This window comes from Serinus canaria, chromosome 6 (assembly GCF_022539315.1).
Source record: "Serinus canaria isolate serCan28SL12 chromosome 6, serCan2020, whole genome shotgun sequence".
NCBI classification, from domain to species: Eukaryota; Metazoa; Chordata; class Aves; order Passeriformes; family Fringillidae; genus Serinus; species Serinus canaria.
In genome coordinates, this window is record NC_066320.1 from 272,899 (window position 1) to 286,590 (window position 13,692).

At 38.2% G+C, this 13,692-nt stretch overlaps 1 long non-coding RNA gene across 1 annotated transcript in view; it reads left to right on the forward strand.

Annotated features, from left to right (window-relative positions):
• Nucleotides 1–786: 786 nt before the first annotated feature.
• Nucleotides 787–13,692, forward strand: part of LOC108962920 (uncharacterized) — a 42,323-nt gene continuing 29,417 nt past the window's right edge. Inside the window, exon 1 of the long non-coding RNA XR_001991652.2 lies at nucleotides 787–877. This is a non-coding gene — a long non-coding RNA (uncharacterized LOC108962920). The remainder of the gene's footprint in view (nucleotides 878–13,692) is intronic.

A 13,692-nucleotide genomic window follows, 5' to 3' on the forward strand; every position in this document is an offset into this window, starting at 1 on the left:
CCCCTCCTTCTGCATTTTCTGTTGTCATGTTTTTCCTACCTGTAATCCCTCTTGAGACATGAGCAGGCCCTTAGCGGTTGTGTTCCCACATGCAGCAGTCTGGAGTGTGGAGCTGCATGCATTAGATACATACTGCAAAAAGCAGAAAATCTTGCAACAAAAGAGCAGATTTTAGGGAGACAGTATTCAGAAGCAAGGTTATTTTGTTATGTGCTGAGCAAAACCATTGTATGAATCAAAGAAAAGTAGGTCCTGTCCTGAGGGATAGATGCTCTCTGAGCTGCAGTGCTGTAGCACAGAGACAGTGTTTCCATGGATAAGAGGCACCTAATTTATACTTCCTTTCAGGAACCCAAAAAGGCACTTCATAGCACTTAACTAAAAAGTTGAAAGGTGAATAAGTAAAAGAGACTTGGTTGCAAAATAGCATCAGTGGAACTTGGATTGGACTGACATTGTGAAACATTTGTGCAGCGCAAAATCTCTTAATGGATGTTGCTTGTATTTTGGCATTTGTAATCTGCTGCTATGGACTAAAGAACTGCTTTGCTCTTGACTGCAGACTATAGAATTACTGGGAGGGAAATGTTGTACAGGTTGCAAAGCAAATTTTAATGGTTACAGGTGAATAGGACTGTAATGAAAGGATAAAATCTATTGGTCAGAAAAGTTAATTGTGTGTACAGCCAGCAGAGGTTCCCTTTTCTGTGAGATTTAAGCACATCAGCCAACCAACAGCATTGTGTGTCTTCTCTGCCAATGGCAGAAGTCTTTAGCCAGTCTTATCCCAAATGAGGGTTGTGTTAATTTACACATTAGTGTGAGCTGGTGGAAGTGGCTGAACTGAATCTGTCCAGCAAGACTTGAGGATACGCAAGTATGTGTTTTTTGAGATCTATGTGCTTTCTGAAAGTAGTATCTTATACAATCATGAGTATATTGGAATGCTTCCCGAGAAGGTTGCAATATTATAACAAGAAAATAGAAGCTAAAAAACTTAGAATTATTGTAAAATTAATGTTTCCTATTATCACCATAGACACAGATCACTTGAACACTAAGATAATCAGTTTTAGAACTTTTTCGCTTCCTATCCTCACCAGGTTTGCTTCATGCCCATCATCTTGCTAATTCCAGATATTTTCCTTCACCTTTTAGAGAAAATGACAGTAAGGACTATTTTGCTAGCTTTTTTCTTTTGTTATGCTGTCTTTTTCAGTTTGTTCATATCATTATTTTCTCTGTAATTTGATCTCTGTGAGACATCTGAGCTCAGAGGCTACTCAAAGTGCACAATTAATGGCAAATTATCAGCCAGCACAAGTGAGTCTGGAGTCAGTAATAACCAGGGGAAAAAGAAACTGGTTACCTGCAGGCAAACAGAAGTTTTTTAGTGCTCAATTGCTGGTCAATGCCAAAAGCAGTCAGTAAAAGGGGATATTAAAAATGTTATCAAGTTTAATTTTCTAAAAATTTTTAATATTCAATTTAATTTTGAATTTTTTTTTTTATTAAAATATGATCGAACTTAAGCCATAGCATTTACAAGGGAAAATAATGCAGTCTAACTATAGTTTTTTAGGTGAATTCATAGTAGTTCTTTCCCTCTGTATATATAGGGTTGAACTTGGAAAATTATATACTTAAGTTGATGAGATGGAAATAAGCAGTAAAAATAAAATTTGTGGTAGATCTAAAGTTCCTCATGGAATGTAGCATTTGAAGAACACAATGCTAGTGGTCTATGTTTGCCTCTCCGTTCATGATCTTTCCTTCTCCTTACAATATCTTTTACTTGATGATTCTAACACGAGCCTGAAAACTGCACTTCAAAGACAGAGCTGGGACAGGGAGGGTTTTGTGTCAAATGTTATGCCTAAGTTGTTTCGCTGCCATTTTAACTAATTCCTGTCTTGCCAGGTTTTAGGTTTTATCAGTTCATATTTTCTGTCCTTTTAGATAAATGTATTTTCAGCCTTTTTGAGAAGGGCGGGACTGGTCTTCTGTTCCAGTTTGGGACTGACCTCTAGGGAAACTATGCCCTGGATAGATGCTCTTTCTGCTCTCTGTACTTGGCAATGTTTCATACCAGAGGTCACAGCTGCAGCCAGGTTGCTGGTCACCAAGAGGATGTTCCCAATTTGTACAAGCAGCACTGTCAATATTGGTTTTAAGTGTTACTTAATGTGAGACCCTGATTTCAACTCTAAGTCCAAGAACTCCTTTTCTCAATGAATTTGTGTCATGAAAACAGAATGCATTGCTGAGGTGAATTCCATGTTCTTTTATCTAATAGAGCCTTCTTTTTTTCACCTGAATCTATCTTCTCTTAGGTTGGTTAGGTAAAACTTGGCCACACAGTTAAGTGTCTTGTTAATGTATGGTCCTATGGAGCGTATTTCTCTAATGGACTTACACCTGTCTTAGAAAGTCCCCCTGACTCCTGTGAACCTTTTAGAGTAGGCATTAACTTGATTAATGGTGTCACAAGGTTTAGAGAGGTCCAGAAGGGTGAGAGTGGTGCTTGCTTATCATCTGTTGATGTGAGGAGGCTATCTGTTAATCCTTTGTCTGCCCAGAGCGTGGCCTCAATCCAGGCTTCAGGACAGTACACTGGATTTAGCTGTGAGCCCTTCATTAGCTCATAGCTTGTTTTCCAATGACCTTTAATCAAAATTATATTAAGTAGAAGTTTGGCTGTGATCCATGTATTCTTGTTGCTTTTTATGAAGGAAAACTCTCACTTCCTGGAAATAGGTTTTTGATGGATGAAAGTAAAATTTCCACTCCAAGTCAGACATTCTCAGTTATGAAGAGCTAGAAGGGAAAGGCAGATATTATCTTGTTAGGTGCATGCTCTGAGTCCAGTGCTGTGGGCTTAGTACCTTTCTGAGCCTAAAGTGCTGTCTTGGACTTTTCGCATTGGATTTTTCTATTTCTTTTTGAGCCACTGTACATCTACAAGCACTTCCACAGTAGAACTCTATATTCTGGAAATAGGTTTGTTCCTGCTAATTTTACATGACTCTGGGTTCTTATTTTGGAACAGAGAAAAATAATTTCTTCTCATGTTCTGTACATTACTCAACGCTTCAGTCTGTGAATTGAAAATATTTTTTCTGTTGTCTCTGAAGTTTTCTATTGATAGAGAAGAATTAATGTCTCACGTAATCCACACAACTTGCATTTTGCATGCTCAGAGAAAGGCAAGATAATGTCTAATTTTTGATGTAGGCTGAAGATAGGTGAATAGCTGGCAGAATAAAGCAATTTATCAAAGGTTTTTGATGTCAAGCCTTAAAATTTTCTTTGTTTGTTCTGGCCTTGTTATATTCCATACCTCTTCATAAAAGCAGTTCGTTTTAGTCATGGGAATTATTTATTCCACATTCCAAAACTCTGTAATCCTGTGAAGGTGGTTCAGCTTTACCTAGCTATTCAATTGGGAGCCCAGTGGGAATGGCTCTAGCAAGGCATCCACACAGAACTGGAGAGACATCTGAATTTCTACGTGGAATGGACGGATGTTCTCTTTCAGAAGTGAGGGGGAAGACACCGTAATTTTCCAAAGAATGAAAATTCTTAAAAATTCTGGTACTTCATCTTGGCATTCTTTCATCCAACTTCCTCATAACGTCCCACCTGCTGATTTTTGTTTTCAAGTGTACAAATGTAATTAATTTTCCTGAAGACACACACCTTCAAGCACCCCTGAACACAGACTCCTGTTTTTCATACAGATTGGAGATTGCTGCCATTATCCCAGTGAACAGAGGATTAACTTCACTTTACATAGATGATTCAAAAATACTATGTCCTCATACTAAGCACTGATCTCTTGCTCAACAGCTGTCCTGTGAACTTAAAACAAATGTGGGCATGAAAAGAAACCTAAACACTAATATTTATTCAAGAAACTTGGGTAATAGTGAGCAGCTCTTTATGTAGCCAAGACACTGAGAACTTCCTGTCTAGCAGAACAGTTGTTTTACATGGTAAGCCAGAGCCCATGTTGTGTGATATACAAGGATAGCACAATATGAGTTTCCAGAAATTAAAAAAGGAGCCACGGAGTTCACTTACTCACTTTTCAGCTGTAGTTACTGAACCCTTGCAGTTCAAACAGCTAAATTTGGCAAGTCCCTGTATTTTGCATTCTACTTTCTCTGCTTTTTTCCCAGTGAAAACACCAAGGGAAAAATTGACGTAAAGCAATTGAGGATGACCCCTATAAACTTTATCTACTGTGCAAGTTTCGAAAATGTTTGCTCGACATACTGAGATTTTTACTTTCCCTTCTTTCATATACTGAGTAAAAAAAAAAAAAAGGGGGAATATTAGGGAGACAGTATTTTCTTTCTTTTCTGAAACTTCAGTGAGAGGAAACAAGTCAATATATAAGAAGTATTTTGCAGGTTGTATTTTCACTTCAAACTACAGTGCAAATATAGTTGTTAATGTTTGGTTTTTTAACCTGGCATTTGTGTTAGAGTTGCATTTATCATAATTTATGAAAATCTAAAATAATATACTGTGATGAAAACCTTTCTTCAAGAGAGTCTGAGTTTTTAAAGAAAGATTTACTTAAAATTTAATACTTAATAGTGTCTCTCTCTAAAATTGATTTAGATGGAGTGAAAATTTAGTTTAACAAAACCCTATCTGAGCTGTAAAAACCTGTTGGAGATCTGAGTGATCTATAAACCTTCTGAATTAATTAAGTCACTCTAGTAAAGATTTTGAATTTAAAATTGCTTTCTATATTCAGTTTTTTTCTTATTCAGTCTGTTTAACAGTACCTTTTGACAAATTTATTTTTATATAAATTCAGCAGAAAGAATATAAAATGCAGTATGAGATCCTTTACCTCGGAGACCCTGATACAGACCAGGTATGGCAGGTGTGAGTCTGTTATTGCAGCTTCCCAGAGAGGGAAAGAGGAGCTTTGTTTCAGGATGCAGGAAAACCTGCATGCAGTGGCTCCTGCACACATCCATCTTTTCAGGAGGGGTGTTGAAAAGGTGAGAGTTTGGACTCTCATATGAACCATGTCCCTGTGGCCTGAAGCACTTCCCCTTGTCCTGCCCATCCTGGGAGGGCTGGCTTCCATCAGCATGGGTGTGCAGGAGCAGCACTGGTCCAGCTGCACACCTTTACATGTGGCATGCTGGGGAATTGGACATGGGGATGGAGAATGGCTCCGCTGGAGTCTGCCTTTCTCTGGCAAGTTGTGGCTCCAGGCTGTCACTGCCAAACCCTGGGTGGTGATCCATCTGTCCTCATCCTGGATTTAAACTATCTGCTTTTGCCTTTATGTAGAGTGGTTCCACTCCCAGCTTGGGAAATGGCTTAGTGATTGTACAGGAAAGTATTGGCTACCATGGATAAAAATACAGGTTAAATTTCATAGAGGTCTTTACTGTTAGCAGCATGGTTTTGTAAAAAGGGGATGGAACACTAGGGAAATAGATGATGCTTTATATCCTTTTTAGATTTGGGGTGTTTGTTTGGGTTTTTTTTCTTGATTTTACTAGTTGAGAAGCAAAGTATGCAGTGAAATTATGGGCTAATGAGAATATCTGCTTCATTTTTCCAGAATTAGGACTTCAGCTGTAATGAAATTTGATGTGATAAAGATGGCTTGTTTTGCAATATGAGGTCAAATGATCCCTGTGGTGTCTGGTGCAAGAGTGCACAAAGTGTGGCCTCCTTTCAGTCTGTGCTTCATATACTCAAAGGATTGCAGACAAGACTATGGGAACGATGGAAGATCTTGTGTGAAATCATGTTGAATCATATACCTGCCTTATGTGCTAAGGTCTTATGTGTTCTGCATTTTTCCTTCCTTTTTTTTCCTGTTGCTCTCTTCCCTTGCCCTTTTTGTAAGATTTTGTTCATGTTTTAAAGTTTAGCTGTTCACTCAAATCCTTGAGGGAAACTAAAAAGCCAAACAGAGTTTGAAAAGTCACGGAAATGATTAGATCACATTTAATTCTTTTTATATAGTAGAACAAAGGATCAAAAATCCTCTTTTTCTACATCAAAGTTGCTCTGTTCTCTTGTGGATTTTACTTGTTTCACAAGTTACAACAATTCTTGGTTGGGTTTTTTTTTAATGGCAACAAAAAATATTCTTTCAGTATGATGATGGTGTACTAGACCTGTCAAAAAGGAAGTATAAAACTCTTTGTCAGGGCAAATTCTTCTAATACCACCTGAAGTTTGATTTGTTGTACTCTAGAGAGTAATAAATGACTACCTTTTTATTGGGACAGGTGTTCTTAGGAAGATCAGCATCACACTTCAGGCAATGAGAAGGGATATTTGCATGATGGGTGCCACATTGCAAGCCAACCATATTTCGTTAGAGTGTACCCAGTTTCACAGTTTTCCCTGTTAATGTTTAATAGGAAAAGTAACAGGACCCAGCACGTTGGTGCTCCAGCATTGCAAAATGAGTTTGGAAACTGCACTAGGGTTGCTAGCAGATTTTTTTTTCAAATACCTAGGTAATTGCTGTTAATAAGTCAGTACTAAGAAGGCACCAGGTGGTTTTATCAATCAAGAACATGGCAGTTGTAGGATAAGAGAGTGTTATTTGACTATATTTGGATGGGAAGTAGTTGTGCAGTCCTAGTCAGACTCTTCTTCTGCAAAACAAAGGAAGATTTGATGCCTAAAGTTTTAGCTTTCATATTTTTCAAATTCTGTACTGTTTCAGTGTGTAACTTTGAACTTCATATTAAGTGTTAGTAAGTTCTCTTCACAGGGTAGTTAGACAAAACAATCCTTTTCCAGCTTGAGAACCAAGGACAGCTGTTACAGCCTCAGGCCCAAAAAGCATAAACAGTGGTGAATTGAAGAAAGCAACCAGGAGGTAACCTGAAGCTGTAACTGGACAATTAACCCCAATATGTAAATGGACCAAAATTTATAGAAGTGTGAAAACTTGTGACCATCGTCCATCTTGTTACCATCTTGGGTCCATCCTGGGTGAAGCCCTGGGCAAACTCTTGTACTGCCAAGGTGTATCCTTTCAAGGCCTTTTAATAAATACCTACTTTATTCTCTTGACTCTGTTGATTCTCTTGATCTGTTCCAGATCAGCCTCTCTAGGCATCAGTTCGAGTCCTCTTCCTGCAGACATTGCTCCACGTGATCTTATCTTCACATTTGTTTGTGTGTCTGTTAGAAGTTCTGTGCTGAAGTGCTGCTAATTTAGCTCAAGTTTTGGCGCTCCTAGAGATGAGAAGTGGTGTAAAATGGGCATAGCTGCAGAAGGGGGGAGAGCTACTTTTCCAAGGTTTGTTTCCAGCTATTGCAGACTTCTGCTGCTTGGAGTAGTTAATAAGCTGATGTTACTTGCTCTTATTCCAGGGCAGCAAAACTTGAGTCAGATTAGCTTATCGGTATAGTGCAGTATAGTCTTAACATAAATATTTTCATGGATGTGGATTTTGCCCAAGATAGCCACTGAAATATTCATCCAATGCAGTTATGTCAGTTTGCTTGTTTTTCTGCTATCACTGCTTTTACTGATGTGAGGAAGAGCGTTGTTATACCATTCACAGTACCTGAATTAATTTTTTTGCTGTCTAGGACTATTTCATTGACTTGAATTATCTTTTTTCTCAGATAGGCCTGCTCCGCCCTTTTTGGAGGAATACCTTAAATATCTATGCAATTTGTAATACATTCCCCTTTGTGAAAAAAACAAGGGCCGTCTTTATGTCCCTAAGTGCACGGTAGCTGAAGGGGACAAAAGTCGTCAGCTCTTCTGCTGAAATTGATGGCATTGACTCAGCCTGCTTCAGTCATCCAGTGTGAATTCAGCATGTGTCATGTGCAAATAATGAAATGTGAGCTGGGAAAACTGTCCCCATGAAATATATCTTGGAGCTTATGCAATACAACTGCCAGGTCTTGCTCAATCAGTGATTCTGTGAGCTTTAATAACAGCAGCCAGTGCACATACTGGTAGATGTAAACTGCCATCTTGTACCACTTAAGTTTCCCCATAACAAGTAGACTGGCTTACAAGGTCATTTCCAGAAAATCTTGCAGGAGAGGAACAGTACATTATAAATGTCATTACTTTTCAGTGCTTTGCCATTATCTGATGTCAAAAGTAATTATTCTTGGAAAATTTTGTTTATTTAAACAGTAATTCTTCACTATCTCATGTTGAGAATATTCTCAATGGGATCAAATAATTCCTTATAATATTAATCAGTGAGGAGAATGAAATAATCTTCAAGAGCATAATTATTGGTACTGCAACTAGTATGCAGCAGAAATTACTCTCAGGTACAGAGAGGTATGGATGTCTTCAAAGGGCATCATCAAAGGCAGCAGATGAAGCTGAAATTTATGATCTTGGTATAGTGACTTTGAACAGAAAGCGGTGAAGTCACTGAGCAAGTTGCAAATCATCCATGAATTTATGAATCCCAGCTCCCTCTCTCACCAAAGTCTAATTGTGTGGAAGAGCCCCAAAGATTGTCTGTTTTTCCGTTCCACTGAAAAAGAAACTTGCTAATCAGGAGTTGCAGTGCTCTTCACCATCCAGAGGTCTTGACATGCTCAGTGAAAGGAAGGGACAAGGTACAGAGGGCAGGTGTTTTAGGTTCAGAAAATTCTGCCCTGCATGAGAGATGTGGAATTGGGAAGAGGGTGTTTGAGAGGGAAAATCCAGCTCAGGCCCTCTGCATAAGCAGGAAAGGAAGGTGTTCCTGCTTTTTCTCACTGCAGTCATCACCTGAAGTGCTAATGATTCTGTTTTTCAGAGCGGTAACTAAGGCATTTTCTTCCATCTCTAAATTAATAAACTTAGTAAATCACATCCGGCATGATCTTTAGTGGAAGGTTTCATAATTTATACTGGTACTTACAAGCCCAAAAAGCTCTCTACTTCGTAACAGAGATGCATGCTCTCTACTTACAGTACAGTAGAGTTTTCCTTGGCAATAGAAAAATCTGTCCAGACACATAACAGGTATGTTTCAGTTTTGTTGCACCTTAGCATGTAACACTTCACAGTGACAAATATAAATCCCAGTTCTGATTTTCGATTCCTAGCCAAAAGCAGTAGTAAGTTTTGTTCTTTCATACAATTTGGGATGCCTCTTATGAGATACATTTTCTCATAAGACTCCAGGTACCTTGTGTGCAAGGTGAGTTCTAGAGGCGCTTTAGCACAGCACTAAAAGTTGTACCAGCTGACAGGTCCTTATTTTCATTTCATCTTCCATTCTCACTGGGACATTGTGCTCTCCTGTGCTTTTCTGTAGTTCTTGCTTTATGCTTCTCAGCTGCCACAGAGAAGACAAATTTTCACTGTTTACCTTTGCTGCTAAAGCTTGGGAAGGGACCGTGTTTCTTCTGAAGAAATGTATGTTGAGTTTCTCAAGTTGTTCATTATGTAATACAGTTATTATGCTCACTTTCCTCATCATCCTTAGTCTTTAAGTGCATACATAGATACAGAACTTTTTGAAGTTTCTGAACCGCATTTATGATAATCTCTCAGCTGGGTGCTGAAGCTGCTGAAATTTGCAGATAGTAGGGTGAGCATTTTCCCAGTTAAGGCAAAACCTGTTTTTAAGGATCTTTTTAACAGTTCTTTGCTCAGTATTAAACTGTTAGTTTTTTAATAGGAAGATGAGACTCCAGCTGCATCAGGCTTATTGTAGAAATTGCTGTATAGTTTTATGACTTGTATTGTTCAGCAAGCCTGACAAGATGATACTAATGCTCTCTTCTGGACATAAATTCTGTAAGATGCTTAGATACCACATGATTATATGTTGGCATAAATATGCTGATGGATAGAGTTGTAATTAATTTTTAGACATTTCTTGTAATTATTCCAGTGATGGATGTCTATATTTGTCCATAATCTACTAGAGAAAATGTCCCACTCTATTACTGCTTCTTGTCAAATTTAACAGCTGCAGAGTCTGAAGTTGTGGTTCTGCTGTTGCATTTCTGTTCTACAAGTGTACTTGTGGATCGGCTAAAATTACAAGCTGGACTGTGCACTAAAGTATGGAGTTGGGTCCTAGGCATCGCAGCCTGGTACGATGCCTAGTGCTTGAGAAGGGTTTTTTGGAAGGGCAGGCTATTGGGGCTGTTGGTGTTGTTAGATCATAAATCTGAAGTGCCCCAGGTAGAAAACAGCAGATGGGTGAAGAGGTAGATATTCAATTTTGGGGCTGAGCATTGTTTCCTGAAGGTCTGTTTCAGAATTTTGGAGGATACACAACTTCTCTTGTCCTCACTGAGAAATTGTTTGTGCTACTGTTCTACACTAGGTTTTAACTACCAGCGCATCTCAGTGGTTTTCAAAGGAAGGAGTAGTGTCCTCATGACAAGTTTGTGGCCTATATATTTTTTAGTTGCAAAAACTATGGTGTATATATTTTATGCTGTGCTGTCAAAAATTTCTTTGGAGATGCAAGAGATAACAGTTGGTCAACTTACACATTTTTATTTTACTGTGGCTCTTGACAAAAGCAAAGATACCATCAGGGCAGCAGCACTTCAGTTGCTTTTCATTTGCTTTGATGTATTTTGTAAGTGCCAACAGCTTTTCGAAGTAGGACTGTTTCAGCCAGAGCATTAGGAAAAGTGATGTATGTGGAGCTTCCAGGAGGATTACTACCAGGTACTGCTGTTCTACCTGAGAAAGGAAGTAAAGAAAGAAGATGGCGGTGGTGAACGTCATCCATGCAGAATGGAATCAAACCTTGTATAATTTAAACTACTACTGGACTGAATGAATGAAGTTCAGAGAATAAATGTGGACCATGTCCTTTTATTTATTTTCCCTCCAGAGAGAATGAGAGGAAATACAGGGGAAAGAGATCAGCCATCTGACAGCTTTTGACCCATGGTGGGCTTTTTACCATATATGTTTTGGCAGTCTAACACTCATTCAGTCTGATTGCCACATGGTGAATAAAGTATTTTCATTTTTTAAAGCATGGAAAAGATCTCAATATTCTATGAAGGAGTTTTGCATAAGCATCACTGTTTCATTAGCAAAGACTGATCTTTCTTTTCCCTTCAACCAAAAGGACTTGAAATTTGCCACTTCAAATGAAAATTTGAATACTGAAGCATTAAGTTGATGGAGATTAGCAAAGCAGTACATGTTAGCAAATTATGTACTCTTCAGTGTGCAGTCTTTGTCAAAGCTTTCTCTGTCAATAAAATGCTGTCTCCAAAGATGCACTTACCTTGGAATTTATAAAAAATACTGATCTTTGCATTTGAACGCTGGTAAGCATTAGAGAAAAACACTTGCTCATCTTTCTTTTTGATGCTTACTTTCATAGGGTGTATATTTATAACTTTCCGGTTCTAATAATCTTAAACAACTAGCCCTGAAAATAACTGAAGCATGATTTTGTTGCAATTTATCCTTCTTGCTGAAAGGAATTAAATAATATAAATCAAGGGTTAGTGGAAGCATTGCCTTGGATTTTAGATGCTTTTCAGGGCCTCTTTTGGAAGGTTCTCTTTGAATTTCTTTGTTAAAAATGTTCTGTAGGAGGAAAAATATCACTTGGGAATCTATGTCTTATTCCATGAATGTTGTGCTGATAGCAACAGGGTACAATGGGTGTCAAAAGAGCCAGGTGCAAGAATTGCTGTCTAGGTGCACAGCACCGCTGTGCATGAGTTCAGGTCCATGTGCTATTTGGCGCTTGGTGAGACTGGTGCCAGTGACAGCGCTGGTCATTTAGGACATGAGGACTGGAGAGAAAGCCTAAACTTGTCTGCCATCTCTCACCCTTTCTATCTATCTAAAAAACGAAAGAGGAGAAAGGAACATGATCTGAAAAATTCTCACCGTTGTTGACAATTACTAGATATGCTAATAATTTTTAAATTTGGTTCTAATTTTTATTGTTGGTAAACTATTCTTCTGTTTTGACTTTGGTGATGTGTTTTCCCAGGCAAACCTCAAATTTCTGGCTATATATGATTTTAACATATAGAATATTAAAGCATTTTTAGAGGTAGGTTAATAACTTTTTGACACAACAACAATAACCTACAGAACTTTTTCAGTGCAAAACTTTTTAAAACAATTTTAACTAGTGCAAATTTAGAAAATACAGTCTCTGCTTCTAGCTGTTGCTCTAGTTGTTTGTACGTTCTTCTGGCATCTTCTGCTGCTCTCGGATCAGCTGTACCTGTGGTTTGACATTCTTTGCAGAGACCCATCAAAGACCTGCATTTGTAGAAATGCACGCAAACCCCCGCCCCCAAGTCACAAGAGGATGGGGTCCTGAAATTTGTCTTGTCTCTGGAATCTTTATGAAGACTGGTGGCCTTTCCCTGAGCTTTGCTTGACTGGTATTACTGAAATGTCTGAAAATCGGTGGTACCTGCTCTATAAAAGAATTATTTAAGAAATTAAAAAGATATTCAGCCTCTCTATTGTAGACAGCACTTCTGTCCCTCCCTTTTGCCTTTCAAGGATCATTTTCAGTGAACTGTGTGCTCTTTCTACAATAGATTGGCCTGTGGAAGAATGTGGAATACCTGTGATGTGTTTGTTTGATTGATACCCTAGGTTTTAAAAAACTCTTGCAGTTTGTTAGAAAGGTAGGCTGGTCCATTGTCCATTTTGACTTCTTGAGGAATGCCTAGGGATACAAATGCTTGTAAGAAATGTTTAATTACATCTCTACTCTTTTCTCCTTGATGTGTGGAAGCGAAAATTGCTCCTGAGAAGGTGTCTATTGACAAGTGTGTATGTTTGAACCGTGCAAATGACTGATATTGAGTGATGTCAGTTTGCCATATCTGCAGGCTGTTTAAGCCTCGAGGGTTAACCCCTGTTGCTATTGCTGGTATGGTTAATTTTTGGCAATCTGGACATGACTGAACAATCACATTTGCCTGATTCTGAGAGATGTTAATCATTCTTGCTAAGGCAGTGCATTTTGATGATAGAAAGCATGGCTCATTCTGGCTTGTTCAATAACATTGAGAAGTGTATTCTGTATTGACATGGCTAACAAATCAGCCGTTGCATTGCCTTCTGCTAAGAAACCTGGAAATGAAGAATGTGAATGAATGTGCATTACAAAGTAAGGTTCCTATTGAATAGAAAAAAGGAAGATTAATTTTTTTAGGCAACTGTATAGTTGGTCCTTGGAAACCTCTTTTAACAGAGATCCTTCTACTCTCTCCACTACACTTGCATCATAGCATGAGTCAGTTACTAAATTAAAAGGAAATGTGAATTTTGAAAAGACCCGTATGACTGCCATTAACTATTATTTGTGAAGAACCATCTACTTCCTCAATATCTGATTCCCATTTTTTGGTCTCTGGATTTTGCCAAGCAATCACAGACTTTTTTTTTACTTCCTTGAACTGTCTGTAAAAAATGTGATTGCATCTAGGGGTGCATGACTTCTTAAGGGCTTATGAATTAATTTTAAAGATGAATTTAGTAGTTCATGTTTGGGACAATTGACTGAAATTTTTCCTGTACAATTTTCTAAGGCAAATTGCATGACCTCTGAATTTTGAATTAACCATTTCAAACAGATGAATGTGACAGGCAGAAAGATTTCTGCAAAATCCTTTCCTGAAAGGGAAAACATTCAGGATCTAGCTTTTATAATCAATTGGGATATAATTTCAGGGCAAGTTGTTATAGTTTTACCC